The following is an 18374-nucleotide window of genomic DNA, read 5'->3' as shown; positions in this document are numbered from 1 at the left end:
CTCCTACTACTACTAATGCTGCTACTACCCTGACTATCTACTACCAGCACCACTACTCCTACTACAACTGATGCTGCTACTACCCTAACTAACTACTCCCAGCACCACTACTCCTACTACTAGTAATGCTGCTACTACCATAACTAACTACTACAGCACCATTTCTCCTACTACTACTAATGCTACTACTCCATAACTACCAGCACCACTACTCCTACTACTACTAACCCTAACTACTACCAGCACCACTACTAATGCTGCTACTACCATAACTTACTACTACCAGCACCACTACTCCTATTACTACTCATGCTGCTACTACCACCAGCACCACCACTCCTACTACTACCATGCTGCTACTACCCTGACCATCTCTACCAGCACCACTACTCCCTACTACTACTAATGCTGGTACTACCCCTAACCATCTACCACCAGCACCACTACTCCTACTACTACTAATGCTGCTACTACCCTAACTACTCCAAGCACCACTACCCTACTCTACTAATGCTGCTACTACTCTAATCCATCTACTACCAGCACCACTACTCCTGCTGCTACTACCATAACTACCAGCACCACTACTCCTACTACTACTAATGCTGCTACTACCCTGACTATCTACTACCAGCACTACTACTACTAATGCTGCTACTACCCTAACTACTACCAGCGCCACTGCTCCTACTACTACTAATGCTGCTACTACCCTGACTATCTACTACCAGCACTACTACTCCTACTACTACTAATGCTGCTACTACCCTACCTTACTACTACCAGCACCACTACTCCTACTACTACTAATGCTGCTACTACCCTAAGTATCTACTCCCAGCACCACTACTCCTCCTACTACTAATGCTGCTACTACCCTAACTAACTACTCCCAGCACCACTACTCCTACTACTACTAATGCTGCTACTACCATAATTAAGTACTACCAGCACCATTTCTCCTACTTCTACTAATGCTACTACTACCATAACTACCAGCACCACTACTCCTACTACTACTAATGCTGCTACTACCCTAACTACTACCAGCACCATTTCCCCTTCTACTACTAATGCTGCTACTACCATAACTTACTACTACCAGCACCACTACTCCTACTACTACTAATGCTGCTACTACCCTAACTATCTACTACCAGCACCACTACTCCTACTACTACTCATGCTGCTACTACCCTGACTAACTACTACCAGCACCATTTCTCCTACTTCTACTAATGCTGCTACTACCCTAAATAACTACTACCAGCACCACTATTCCTACTACTACTAATGCTGCTACTACCCTAACTATCTACTACCAGCACCACTACTCCTACTACTACTAATGCTGCTACTACCATAACTCCCAGCACCACTACTCCTACTACTACTAATGCTGCTACTACCCTAACTAACTACTCCCAGCACCACTACTCCTACTACTACTAATGCTGCTACTATCCTAACTAACTACTCCCAGCACCACTACTCCTACTACTACTAATGCTGCTAGTACCCTAACTAACTACTACCAGCACTCTCCTACTACTACTAATGCTGCTACCACCATAACCATCTACTACCAGCACCACTATTCCTACTACTACTAATGCTGCTACTACCCTAACTATCTACTACCAGCACCACTACTCCTACTACTACTAATGCTGCTACTACCATAACTCCCAGCACCACTACTCCTACTACTACTAATGCTGCTACTACCCTAACTAACTACTCCCAGCACCACTACTCCTACTACTACTAATGCTGCTACTACCATAAATAACTACTACCAGCACCAATACTCCTACTACTACTCATGCTACTACTACCATGAATAACAGCACCACTACTCTACTACTAATGCTGCTACTACCCTAACTACTACCAGCACCATTTCTCCTTCTACTACTAATGCTGCTACTACCATAACTTACTACTACCAGCACCACTACTCCTACTACTACTAATGCTGCTACTACCCTAACTATCTACTACCAGCACCACTACTCCTACTACTACTCATGCTGCTACTACCCTGACTAACTACTACCAGCACCATTTCTCCTACTTCTACTAATAATGCTACTACCCTAACTAACTACTACCAGCACCACTGTTCCTACTACTACTAATGCTGCTACTACCCTAACTATCTACTACCAGCACCACGACTCCTACTACTACTCATGCTGCTACTACCATAACTCCCAGCACCACTACTCCTACTACTACTAATGCTGCTACTACCCTAACTAACTACTCCCAGCACCACTACTCCTACTACTACTAATGCTGCTACTACCATAACTAACTACTACAGCACCATTTCTCCTACTACTACTAATGCTGCTAGTACCCTAACTAACTACTACCAGCACCACTACTCCTACTACTACTAATGCTGCTACTACCATAACTATCTACTCCAAGCACCACTACTCCTACTACTACTAATGCTGCTACTACCACAATTAAGTACTACTAGCACCACTACTCCTATTACTACTCATGCTGCTACTATCCTAACTATCTACTACCAGCACCACTACTCCTACTACTACTAATGCTGCTACTACCCTAACTAACTACTACCAGCACCACTACTCCTACTACTACTAATGCTGCTACTACCCTAACTAACTACTACCAGCACCACTACTCCTACTACTACTAATGCTTCTACTATCCTAACTAACTACTCCCAGCACCACTACTCCTACTACTACTAATGCTGCTACTACCCTAACTAACTACTACCAGCACCACTACTCCTACTACTACTAATGCTGCTACTACCCTAACTAACTACTACCAGCACCACTACTCCTACTACTACTAATGCTGCTACTACCATAACTACCAGCACCACTACTCCTACTACTACTAATGCTGCTACTACCCTAACTAACTACTACCAGCACCACTACTCCTACTACTACTAATGCTGCTACTACCCTAACCACTACCACCAGCACCACTCACCCTACTACTACTAATGCTGCTACTACCCTAACTAACTACTCCCAGCACCACTACTCCTACTACTACTAATGCTGCTACTACCCTAACTATCTACTACCAGCACCACTACTCCTACTACTACTCATGCTGCTACTACCCTAACTAACTACTACCAGCACCATTTCTCCCACTACTACTAATGCTGCCACTACCCCAACTATCTACTCCAAGCATCACTACTCCTGCTACTACTTATGCTGATACTACCCTAACTAACTACTACCAGCACCACTACTCCTACTACTACTAATGCTGCTACTACCCTAACTATCGACTACCAGCACCACTACTCCTACTACTACTCATGCTGCTACTACCCTAACTAACTACTACCAGCACCATTCTCCTACTACTACTAATGCTGCTACTACCCTAACTAACTACCCCCAGCACGACTACTCCTGCTACTACTAATGCTGCTACTACCCTAACTATCTACTCCCAGCACCACTACTCCTACTACTACTAATGCTGCTACTACCCTAACTATCTACTACCAGCACCACTACTCCTACTACTACTAATGCTGCTACTACCATAACTAACTACTCACAGCACCACTACTCCTACTACTACTAATGCTGCTACTACCATAACTATCTACTCCAAGCACCACTACTCCTACTGCTACTAATGCTGCTACTACCATAATTAAGTACTTCTAGCACCACTACTCCTACTACTACTAATGCTGCTACTACCCTTACTACCCTAACTATCTACTACCAGCACCACTACTCCTACTACTACTACTAATGGTGCTACTACCCTAACTATCTACTCCCAGCACCACTACTCCTACTACTACTAATGCTGCTACTACCATAACTAACTACTACCAGCACTACTACTCCTACTACTACTAATGCTGTGACTACCCTAACTAACTACTACCAGCACCACTACTCCTACTACTACTAATGCTGTTACTAACATAACTATCTACTACCAGCACCACTACTCCTACTACTACTAATGCTGCTACTACCCTAACTAACTACTACCAGCACCACTACTCCTACTACTACTAATGCTGCTACTACCCTAAGTATCTACTCCCAGCACCACTTCTCCTACTACTCCTAATGCTGCTACTACCCTAACTAACTACTCCCAGCACCACTACTCCTACTACTACTAATGCTGCTACTACCCTAACTTACTACTACCAGCACCACTACTCCTACTACTACTAATGCTGCTACTTCCCTAACTTACTACTACCAGCACCACTACTCCTACTACTACTAATGCTGCTACTACCCTAACTAACTACTCCCAGCACCACTACTCCTACTACTAGTAATGCTGCTACTAACATAACCATCTACTACCAGAACCACTACTCCTACTACTACTAATGCTGCTACTACCCTAACTTACTACTACCAGCACCACTACTCCTACTACTACTAATGCTGCTACTTCCCTAACTTACTACTCCCAGCACCATTACTCCTACTACTACTAATGCTGCTGCTACCCTAACTAACTACTCCCAGCACCACTACTCCTACTACTAGTAATGCTGCTACTAACATAACCATCTACTACCAGAACCACTACTCCTACTACTACTAATGCTGCTACTACCCTAACTAACTACTACCAGCACCACTACTTCTACTACTACTAATGCTGCTACTACCCTAACTATCTACTACCAGCACCACTACTCCTACTACTACTCATGCTGCTACTACCCTAACTAACTACTACCAGCACCATTTCTCGTACTACTACTAATGCTGCTACTACCATAATTAACTACTCCAAGCACCACTACTCCTACTACTACTAATGCTGCTACTACCCTAACTAACTACTACCAGCACCACTACTCCTACTACTACTAATGCTGCTACTACCCTAACTAACTACTCCCAGCACAACTACTCCTACTACTACTAATGCTGCTACTACCATAACTTTCACTACCAAGCACCACTACCCTACTACTACTAATGCTGCTACTACCATAATTACACTACTAGCACCACTACTCCTACTACTACTCATGCTGCTACTACCCTAACTATCTACTACCAGCACCACTACTCCTACTACTACTAATGCTGCTACTACCCTAACTAACTACTCCCAGCACCACTACTCCTACTACTACTAATGCTGCTACTACCCTAACTATCTACTCCAAGCACCACTACTCCTACTACTACTAATGCTGCTACTTCCCTAACTTACTACTCCCAGCACCACTACTCCTACTACTACTAATGCTGCTGCTACCCTAACTAACTACTCCCAGCACCACTACTCCTACTACTAGTAATGCTGCTACTAACATAAACATCTACTACCAGAACCACTACTCCTACTACTACTAATGCTGCTACTACCCTAACTAACTACTCCCAGCACCACTACTCCTACTACTACTAATGCTGCTACTACCCTAACTATCTACTACCAGCACCACTACTCCTACTACTACTCATGCTGCTACTACCCTAACTAACTACTACCAGCACCATTTCTCGTACTACTACTAATGCTGCTACTACCCTTACTAACTACTCCCAGCACCACTACTCCTACTACTACTAATGCTGCTACTACCCTAACTAACTACTACCAGCACCACTACTCCTACTACTACTAATGCTGCTACTACCCTAACTAACTACTCCCAGCACAACTACTCCTACTACTACTAATGCTGCTACTACCATAACTATCTACTCCAAGCACCACTACTCCTACTACTACTAATGCTGCTACTACCATAATTAAGTACTACTAGCACCACTACTCCTATTACTACTCATGCTGCTACTACCCTAACTATCTACTACCAGCACCACTACTCCTACTACTACTAATGCTGCTACTACCCTAACTAACTACTACCAGCACCACTACTCCTACTACTACTAATGCTGCTACTACCCTAACTAACTACTCCCAGCACAACTACTCCTACTACTACTAATGCTGCTACTACACCCTAATCCATTCACCCAAGCACCACTACTCCTACTACTACTAATGCTGCTACTACCCTAACTATCTACTACCAGCACCACTACTCCTACTACTACTAATGCTGCTACTATCCTAACTAACTACTCCCAGCACCACTACTCCTACTACTACTAATGCTGCTATTACCCTAAATAACTAATACCAGCACCACTACTCCTACTACTACTAATGCTGCTACTACCATAACTATCTACTCCAAGCACCACTACTCCTACTACTACTCATGCTGCTACTACCCTAACTAACTACCCCCAGCACCACTACTCCTACTACTACTAATGCTGCTACTACCATAATTAAGTACTACTAGCACCACTACTCCTACTACTACTAATGCTGCTACTATCCTAACTAACTACTCCCAGCACCACTATTCCTACTACTACTAATGCTGCTACTACCCTAACTAACTACTCCCAGCACCACTACTCCTACTACTACTAATGCTGCTACTACCCTAAGGATCTACTCCCAGCACCACTACTCCTACTACTACTAATGCTGCTACCACCCTAAGTATCTACTCCCAGCACCACTACTCCTACTACTACTAATGCTGCTACTACCCTAACTATCTACTCCAAGCACCACTACTCCTACTACTACTAATGCTGCTACTACCCTAACTATCTACTACCAGCACCACTACTCCTACTACTACTAATGCTGCTACTATCCTAACTAACTACTCCCAGCACCACTACTCCTACTACTACTAATGCTGCTATTACCCTAAATAACTAATACCAGCACCACTACTCCTACTACTACTAATGCTGCTACTACCATAACTATCTACTCCAAGCACCACTACTCCTACTACTACTAATGCTGCTACTACCATAATTAAGTACTACCAGCACCACTACTCCTACTACTACTAATGCTGCTACTACCCTAACTAACTACCCCCAGCACCACTACTCCTACTACTACTAATGCTGCTACTACCCTAACTATCTACTCCCAGCACCACTTCTCCTACTACTACTAATGCTGCTGCTACCCTAACTAACTACTCCCAGCACCACTACTCCTACTACTAGTAATGCTGCTACTAACATAACCATCTACTACCAGAACCACTACTCCTACTACTACTAATGCTGCTACTACCCTAACTAACTACTCCCAGCACCACTACTTCTACTACTACTAATGCTGCTACTACCCTAACTATCTACTACCAGCACCACTACTCCTACTACTACTCATGCTGCTACTACCCTAACTAACTACTACCAGCACCATTTCTCGTACTACTACTAATGCTGCTACTACCATAATTAACTACTCCCAGCACCACTACTCCTACTACTACTAATGCTGCTACTACCCTAACTAACTACTACCAGCACCACTACTCCTACTACTACTAATGCTGCTACTACCCTAACTAACTACTCCCAGCACAACTACTCCTACTACTACTAATGCTGCTACTACCATAACTATCTACTCCAAGCACCACTACTCCTACTACTACTAATGCTGCTACTACCATAATTAAGTACTACTAGCACCACTACTCCTATTACTACTCATGCTGCTACTACCCTAACTATCTACTACCAGCACCACTACTCCTACTACTACTAATGCTGCTACTACCCTAACTAACTACTACCAGCACCACTACTCCTACTACTACTATTGCTGCTACTACCCTAACTAACTACTCCCAGCACCACTACTCCTACTACTACTAATGCTGCTACTACCCTAACTATCTACTCCAAGCACCACTACTCCTACTACTACTAATGCTGCTACTACCCTAACTATCTACTACCAGCACCACTACTCCTACTACTACTAATGCTGCTACTATCCTAACTAACTACTCCCAGCACCACTACTCCTACTACTACTAATGCTGCTATTACCCTAAATAACTAATACCAGCACCACTACTCCTACTACTACTAATGCTGCTACTACCATAACTATCTACTCCAAGCACCACTACTCCTACTACTACTCATGCTGCTACTACCCTAACTAACTACCCCCAGCACCACTACTCCTACTACTACTAATGCTGCTACTACCATAATTAAGTACTACTAGCACCACTACTCCTACTACTATTAAATCCTGCTACTATCCTAACTAACTACTCCCAGCACCACTATTCCTACTACTACTAATGCTGCTACTACCCTAACTAACTACTCCCAGCACCACTACTCCTACTACTACTAATGCTGCTACTACCCTAAGTATCTACTCCCAGCACCACTACTCCTACTACTACTAATGCTGCTACCACCCTAAGTATCTACTCCCAGCACCACTACTCCTACTACTACTAATGCTGCTACTACCCTAACTATCTACTACCAGCAACACTACTCCTACTACTACTAATGCTGCTACTATCCTAACTAACTACCCCCAGCACCACTACTCCTACTACTACTAATGCTGCTACTACCCTAACTAACTACCACCACCACCACAACACCAAATACTAGTAATATAGCTACTACCCTAACTATCTACTCCCAGCACCACTACTCCTACTACTACTAATGCTGCTACTACCATAACTTCTACTCCAAGCACCACTACCCTACCACTACCAATGCTGCTACTACCATAATTACACCACCAGCACCACCACCCTACTACCACTAATGCTGCTACTACCCCAATCCATCACTCCTCTACTACCAGCACCACTACTCCTACTACTACTAATTCTGCTACTACCCTAACTAACTACTCCCAGCACCACTACTCCTACTACTACTAATGCTGCTACTACCATAATTAAGTACTACTAGCACCACTACTCCTACTACTACTCATGCTGCTACTACCCTAACTATCTACTCTCTACTACCAGCACCACTACTCCTACTACTACTCATGCTGCTACTACCCTAACTATCTACTCTCTACTACCAGCACCACTACTCCTACTACTACTAATGCTGCTACTACCCTATCTTCTCCCAGCACCACCTCTCCTAGTACTACTAATGCTGCTACTGCCCTATCTACTCCCAGCACCACTACTCCTACTACTACTAATGCTGCTACTACCCTAAGTATCTACTCCCAGCACCACTACTCCTACTACTACTAATGCTGCTACTACCCTAACTAACTACTCCCAGCACCACTACTCCTTCTACTACTAATGCTACTACTACTCTAACTAACTACTCCCAGCACCACTACTCCTACTACTACTAATGCTGCTACTACCCTATCTACTCCCAGCACCACTTCTCCTAGTACTACTAATGCTGCTACTACCCTATCTACTCCCAGCACCACTACTCCTACTACTACTAATGCTGCTACTACCCTAAGTATCTACTCCCAGCACCACTACTCCTACTACTACTAATGCTGCTACTCCCCTAACTATCTACTCTCTACTACCAGCACCACTACTCCTACTACTACTCATGCTGCTACTACCCTAATTATCTACTACCAGCACCACTACTCCTACTACTACTAATGCTGCTACTACCCTAACTAACTACTACCAGCACCACTACTCCTACTACTACTAATGCTGCTACTACCCTAACTAACTACTCCCAGCACCACTACTCCTTCTACTACTAATGCTACTACTACTCTAACTAACTACTACCAGCACCACTACTCCTACTACTACTAATGCTGCTACTCCCCTAATTAACTACTCCCAGGACCACTACTCCTACTACTACTAATGCTGCTACTACAATAATTAAGTACTACTAGCACCACTACTCCTATTACTACTCATGCTGCTACTACCCTAACTATCTACTCCCAGCACCACTACTCCTACTCCTACGAATGCTGCTACTATCCTAACTAACTACTACCAGCACCACTACTCCTACTACTACTAATGCTGCTACTACCCTAACTAACTACTCCCAGCACCACTACTCCTACTAATACTAATGCTGCTACTACCATAATTAACTACTCCCAGCACCACTACTCCTACTACTTCTCATGCTGCTACTACCCTATCTACTCCCAGCACCACTTCTCCTAGTACTACTAATGCTGCTACTGCCCTATCTACTCCCAGCACCACTACTCCTACTACTACTAATGCTGCTACTACCCTAAGTATCTACTCCCAGCACCACTACTCCTACTACTACTAATGCTGCTACTCCCCTAACTATCTACTCTCTACTACCAGTACCACTACTCCTACTACTACTCATGCTGCTACTACCCTAATTATCTACTACCAGCACCACTACTCCTACTACTACTAATGCTGCTACTACCCTAACTAACTACTACCAGCACCACTACTCCTACTACTACTAATGCTGCTACTACCCTAACTAACTACTCCCAGCACCACTACTCCTACTACTACTAATGCTACTACTACTCTAACTAACTACTACCAGCACCACTACTCCTACTACTACTAATGCTGCTACTACCCTAACTAACTACTCCCAGCACCACTACTCCTACTACTACTAATGCTGCTACTACCCTAACTAACTCCCAGCACCACTACTCCTACTACTACTAATGCTGCTACTACCATAATTAAGTACTACCAGCACCACTACTCCTACTACTACTAATGCTGCTACTACCCTAACTAACTACTACCAGCACCACTACTCCTACTACTACTAATGCTGCTACTACCCTAACTAACTCCCAGCACCACTACTCCTACTACTACTAATGCTGCTACTACCCTAACTAACTACTCCCAGCACCTCTACTCCTACTACTACTAATGCTGCTACTCCCCTAACTATCTACTCTCTACTACCAGCACCACTACTCCTACTACTACTCATGCTGCTACTACCCTAATTATCTACTACCAGCACCACTACTCCTACTACTACTAATGCTGCTACTACCCTAACTAACTACTACCAGCACCACTACTCCTACTACTACTAATGCTGCTACTACCCTAACTAACTACTCCCAGCACCACTACTCCTTCTACTACTAATGCTACTACTACTCTAACTAACTACTCCCAGCACCACTACTCCTACTACTACTAATGCTGCTACTACCCTAACTAACTACTCCCAGCACCACTACTCCTACTACTACTAATGCTGCTACTACCCTAACTAACTACTACCAGCACCACTACTCCTACTACTACTAATGCTACTACTACCCTAACTAACTCCCAGCACCACTACTCCTACTACTACTAATGCTGCTACTACCATAATTAAGTACTACCAGCACCACTACTCCTACTACTACTAATGCTGCTACTACCCTAACTAACTACTACCAGCACCACTACTCCTACTACTACTAATGCTGCTACTACCCTAACTAACTCCCAGCACCACTACTCCTACTACTACTAATGCTGCTACTACCCTAACTAACTACTCCCAGCACCTCTACTCCTACCACTACTAATGCTGCTACTACCCTAACTATCTACTCTCTACTACCAGCACCACTACTCCTACTACTACTACTAATGCTGCTACTAATGCACTGTGATTAAGTCAGAATCTAATGTTATTGAGAATTTGTTTCATTTTTCCGTCTTTTAAAGCACTTTTCCTCTGCTAACTCCTGGCACTTTCTTAGATGCTTTGTGAATTAACTTTATCTTTACAAGGATCCAGTCTTTACTTTATGGGGATATTCCTTCAAAGTGTAATTTTCTTAGATTTCCATCTGCTGGAGCATTGCTTTGTCCCTCGGTCTCTTTGTGAGTTCAGCCCCAGGTGTTTCTCCTTGGGATCATGTGTTCCAGGTGTGGATGTGGACTGTGTGAACCACCTGGGTCAGACTCCTCTCTTCTGTGCTGCTCTGTGGGGACAGACAAAAGTGACTGTCTTAATGCTGGAGTACGGAGCTGACCCAAACCAGTAAGTCATTTCTTGAGACAATGCTGTTTCCTTTGAAGAATGTGTTCACCTGTATGACTGGTGAAAGTACCAAAGATAAATGCTGCTGTTCTGGCTGGAATATTGACTCAATAGCTCAACATTGCCCTCAGGGTAAGCAGTCGTCTTTCAACATTTGCTCTGCATCCGTGAGCATTCAGAGAAAATGAACACAGAGCACCAACCAAAAGATCCATCCATAGCTATGTGTCTTAGCCTAAATAAGCCTAAACACATTTTTTAGACAGCAACCTCTACAGGTTTCATATTTTTTACGTTCACATAGCTGAGGTGTGAGCAAGTGGGCAGTGATGAGGGTTATTTTCTTGAAAGTGCACAGATCTATCTTTGTATGTAAAGGGAGCCTAAATGAGCCTAAATAGTGATGGCTTCAGTCCGTGTCTGATGTCTATCTTCTAGTCGGTGTGAGGATCACAGCACCCCAGTCCATGCAGGCGTGCTGTCCTGTAACCCCTTGGTAGTGAGAAGCCTGCTGGATGCTGGAGGAGACCTGAGACTCCACGATTGGATGGGAAGGACCCCCTTTGACTGGCTCAGATCTGCACCACAGGAGGGCAGAACCAGGGTAACTAAACACTTGTTTATCAAATAGAACCTCAGTTCCAAAAATGTTGGGGTGCTGAGTAAAATGTAAATTAAAAATTAGAAGATCAATGATCGTCAAATTTCATGAACTCAACTTTGGGGCAACTGAGGCTCAGTCAGCCATCCCACAATCTTAAGGTTATGGGTTCAACCCCACTTTACTCCCACTACGTCATCGTTGGTGTGTAAATGGGTATGGATGTGTTTGAACAGGTTTAGCTGATGACCAACTGCCATCTCCACAGTGACCTCTGCCATCAGTGTGTGACTGTGGAGTGAATGAAGTGAAAAGGTGTGTTCTCCACAGTGACCTCTGCCATCAGTGTATGACTGTGGAGTGAATGGAGTGAAAAGGTGTGTTCTCCACAGCGAACTCTGCCATCAGTGTGTGACTGTGGAGTGAATGGAGTGAAAAGGTGTGTTCTCCACAGTGACCTCTGCCATCAGTGTGTGACTGTGGAGTGAATGGAGTGAAAAGGTGTGTTCTCCACAGTGACCTCTGCCATCAGTGTGTGAATGTGGAGTGAATGTCATCATCATCAATCATCATTTATGTCTGATGCTTGTGGTGTAGCAATACTTTTCAGGAAAAACTTATCATTTCAGCTTACCTCCATTGTTCCTAAACCTTATGGCAGATATGTTATGGTCTCTGGCATTTTTAACTCACTCACAGTGAGTCTTCTCAATATTTACGGTCCAAACATAGATGACCCAAATTTCTTTATTAAAGTTTTTGGCCTGTTGCCTGATTCCAGCAACTCAAATATAATCATTGGTGGAAACTGTTATTTAGATCCTTATCTAGAGAGATTATCAACAAGACCGCCTCCTAATCTTGCATCAGTACAGGTCTAACACAATTTGCTTAAGTCCAGTAATTTAGTAAATATTTGGAGGTTTCAGCTTCCCACTCATAAAGACTATTCATTCTGCTCACTTGTTCATAAATCCTGCACCAGAATAGATTATCTTTTGATCGACTCTCATTTAGTCCCTCGGGTTCAAAATATTGTAACATATCGATATCAGACCATAGTCCTCTATCAATGGCCATGGATCTCTCTCTTCCGAAGCAAGGTTATTCCTTGCGTTTTAATCCCTCTTTACTCTGTGATGATAAATTCATGGAGGGTATCACCACTAAGCTCAACGATTCATAGAAATTAATGACAATGGTGACGTGTGGCATACCACTCTATGGGAGTCTTTCAAAGCTGTCATATGTGGTGATTTAATTTTGTATGAAAGTGTAGCAAAAAAGGAAAAAGAGAGGTGATTATCTGAGACTGAAAATGCACTTCCCTCCTTGGAGGTAGCATATCAAACTACTTAATCTCAAGATGATTACAAAAATGTATTAAAGTTGAGGTATGAGTATAACCAGTGTTTCCACTAGACTTTTTTGTCCTCAGTCAAAATGACCGGCAGTCCTCAAGAATTCCAGCCATGTAGAGCAACTATCAGACATTTGCTTTAACATTATTTTGCTGCATTAACAGCAGCAAAACACGTAAATCTGATATTCTGAGGTACATTGATACATACAAGTCTGCGCTAAACAGAACTTTATTTCCAGACCTGACCAAAAACCGAGACAGTAGAAAGCAAGCCAACAGTAAACCTGAGTAATTATTACCCTGTTATTACAGACTGGTAGACAGGCACACATGATTAAAACCCTAGAAATGACTGCACTCAGACTTTCTCTTATTTTTCTTTGTGTAAGTGGTTTCAAAATTAAGGCTGTGCGCTTTTCCTTACACACACAGTCAGTCACACAATATACACCCACATTAAACTCATAAACAACAACAGTTAGCTTCACATTAGCACTGGTAGCCTGTTAGCACATCAGCTGCCATCATAACTTAGCAGCTTACAACAGCCAAATACCATCCTCCACTAACAACAACGAAGCATCCAAACACATAACTCCCAGTGCTCTGTTAACTGGACACTGAGTTAGAACTCTACATTTCAAGTGAAAAATGAGTCTGTCAGCTGCTAATATCAGTCCTCATGATGATAGAACTGTAACCTCTGCTAAAGCTGGAAAATCCAACCATCCTGGTTTATCTGGACTAGTCCCGAAAAGATAAAAGCTCCACAACAGATAGTCCGGTCCAGTCCTCTTCTCATTAACGGCTTATCCAAGACTACTTCTGCTAATTAGCCGGCGTAGGCCTCTCTCTCACTGCTGCTGCATTGGTGTTTACGGCGCTCAGCTATACAATTCCCTTCGTTTCAGCCTCTTCATTACTCGCAGCAATGACATACTCAAAATCCCTCCATCAAACTTCAAACTTTCCCTGCATAGTACCCGGCAGTACTGAGCATGCACAGAGAGATAGATTTGATTTGACGTCATTATGCATACATAATTAGCCATGTGCTTGCCATCTGAGGAGATAAACAAGCCCAGCACCGCAGGACAGTAGATGTAGTAAGATCAGGCTACTTTTAGTTTAAACAGTCATGGACAAAAATATTGGCACCCCTGGAATTTTTCCAGAAAATACACCATTTCTCCCAGAAATTGTTGCAATTACAAATTTTTTTGGTATACATGTGTTCATTGCCTTTATGTGCATTGGATCAAGACAAAAAAAAACAGAAGAAAAAAGACAAAATTGACATAAGTTTACACAAAACTCAAAAAATGGGCTGGACAAAATTATTGGCACCCTCAAATTAATATTTGGTTGTACACCCTTGGAAAAAATAACTGGAACCAATCTCTTCCTATAACCATCAACAAGCTTCTTACTCCTCTCAGCTGGAATTTTGGACCACTCTTCTTCTCCAAACTGCTCCAGGTCTCTCAGATTTGAAGGGTGCTTCTTCAGCAGCAGTTCTGAGATCTCTCCATAGGTGTTCAACGGGATTTAGATCTGGACTCATTGCTGGCCACTTCAGAACTCTCCAGCTTTGTCTCCAACCATTTCTTGGTGCTTTCTGAGGTATGCTTGGGGTCGTTGTCCTGCTGGAACACCCATGACCTCTGACCCAGACCCAGCTTTCTGACACTAGACACTTGAAAGGCTCAAGATGGCGGCGCACATAGTTGCAGCAGCTCGGCGCTTTCCATGTAGATCAGTGGGCACTTGAATTTCGTTGTACATGTTACAATGACAATAAAGCTATTCTATTCTATTCTGTTCTATTCTATTCTATTCTACTAGGCCCTGCATTGCATCCCAAAATTTTTTGATAGTCTCAGATTTCATGATTCCTTGCAAACAGTCAAGGCACCCAGTGCCAGAGGCAACAAAATAACCCCAAAACATCCTTGAAGCTCCACCATGTTTGACTGTAGGTACTGTGTTCTTTTCTTTGTAGGCCTCATTCTGTTTTCTGTAAACAGTAGAATGATGTGCTTTTCCAAAAAGCTCTACCTTAGTCTCATCTGTCCACTAAATGTTCTCCCAGAAGGATTTTTGCAAACTCCAGTCTGGCTTTTTTCTGTCTCTTTGTCAGCAGTGGGGTTCTCCTGGGTCTCCTGCCATAGCGCTTCATCTCATTCAGATGACCACGTATGGTCCCAGCTGACACTTTTGCACCCTGAGTCTGCAGGACAGCCTGAATCTGTGTGGAAGTTGACTGAGGATGTTTATCCACCATTCCAACTATCCTGTGTTGCATTCTTTTGTCAGTTTTTCTCTTCCATCCACGTCCAGGGAGATTAGCCACAGCTCCATGGTTATAAACTTCTTGATTATATTACACACAGTGGACAAAGGAATCTCAGGATCTCTGGAGATGGTCTTTAACCTTGAGATTGTTCAGATTTTTCCACAATTTTGCTTCTCAAGTCCTCAGACAACTCTGGGCTCTTCTGTCTCTTCTCCATGCTTGGTGTGACACACACAGACACACAACACAAAGGCTGAGTCAACTTTTAGACATTCTAACTGGCTTCAGGTGTGATTTCTAGATTGGCAGCTCCTGTTACTGCCACAGGTGAGTTTAAATGAGCATCACATGCTGGAAATAAAATCATTTACCCACAGTTTTAAAAGGGTGCCAATCATTTTGTCCGGCCCATTTTTTGAGTTTTGTGTAAAATTATGTCAATTTTGTCTTTTTTCTTCTGATTTTTTGTGTTGTTCCAATGCACATGAAGGAAATAAACACATGTATACCAAAAAATTTATAATTGCAACAGTTTCTGGGAGAAATGGTGTATTTTCTGGAAAAATTTCAGGGATGCCAAAATTTTCGTCCATGACTGTATAGCGCATTCTAGCAACATATCTTCTAGGTTACACGAAAATATCGAAGTATTCAGTATTTACTTATCTGGTCATTGGCATGTTTTCTGCAGGACATTTTGACTGGTTATATTTTTATCTGCCGGACTTGAGCCCTTTTTACCGGCCAATGACCAGCAAATGCTGGCTAACGGACACTCAGAGTATAACACTATTTTAAGTGATCAAGTTAATAATATGTTTTTAATATTGAAGCAGAGGCAATTTGAGTTGGGAGACAAACCTGGAAGGGTTCTGGTGCGGCAGCTCAAGGGGATGCAAGCATCAAGATCAATGCACTGTATTAAATCTAAGACAGGTACTTTGCTAACTAATCCCAAGGAAATAAATTATCACTTCAAAGAGTCCTACAGTGAATTATACTCTTCTAAGTTCAGCTCTACTCATTCTGATATGAGTGATTTCTTTGACTCCCTGTCAATACCTGAACTAAGCAACGCTGCCAGGGATGACCTAGACTCTGATTTTACTGTGGAGGAAGTCATTTCTGCCATAAAATCATTTCCATCAGTAAAGGGGCAGGGCCTGATGGCTTTAGTTGAGAATTTTACAAGACATTCTGTGATAAACTATCTCCACTCCTCCTTAGGATGATACCTAATGCTATGAAGGAAAAGCTCTGCCCAAGATGTTATATGAGGCTAATATTTCTGTCCCTCTGAAGAAGAGAAGAGATGAGACTGATCTGGCTAGCTACAGACCAATTGCACTCCAAAGTTTTGACAGAAAAATAATCACTAAAATGCTGGCGTGTTGGTTAAACAAACATCTGCCATTTATCATTTATTTTTTTAATTTATTTAACCTTTATTTAACCAGGAAAAAAAACTCATTGGGATTTAAAAATCTCTTTTGCAAGAGTGTTCTGGCCAGGTCAACAGCACATTCAACAATGATACACTAACACACGCAGTCATCAAACACATAAAACAAGAATTCAATAAATTAACAAAGAAAGTCACAATTTTAGACAGACAGTTTTGCTTGGATTGCCCACATGAAATGGATAAAGTGGAAACATGGAAAACTGAGCTGTGGTCAGAGGAAATAGGAAAACTGTTCTGTGGTCAGAGGAATCATGGAAAATTGTTCTGTGGTCAGAGGAAACATAGAAAACTGTTCTGTGGTCACAGGAATCATGGAAAACTGTTCTGTGGTCAGAGGAAACATGGAAAACTGTGCTGTGGTCAGAGGAAACATGGAAAACTGTTCTGTGGTAGGAGGAATCATGGAAAACTGTGCTTTGGTCAGAGAAAACATGGAAAACTTCTGTGGTGGGAGGAATCATGGAAAACTGTTCTGTGGTGGGAGGAAATAGGAAAACTGTTCTGTGGTCAGAGGAATCATGGAAAACTGTGCTGTGGTCTGAGGAAATAGGAAACTGTTCTGTGGTCAAAGGAATCATGGAAAACTGTTCTGTGGTGGGAGGAAATAGGAAAACTGTGCTGTGGCAGAGGAAACATGGAAAACTGTGCTGTGGTCTGAGGAAATAGGAAAACTGTGCTGTGGTGGGAGGAATCATGGAAAACTGTTATGTGGTGGGAGGAATCATGGAAAACTGTTCTGTGGTCGGAGGAAACAT

This window comes from Cheilinus undulatus, linkage group 12, assembly GCF_018320785.1.
Source record: "Cheilinus undulatus linkage group 12, ASM1832078v1, whole genome shotgun sequence".
NCBI classification, from domain to species: Eukaryota; Metazoa; Chordata; class Actinopteri; order Labriformes; family Labridae; genus Cheilinus; species Cheilinus undulatus.
The sequence above is the reverse complement of the archived record's forward strand: the minus strand, read 5'-3'. Positions refer to the sequence as shown.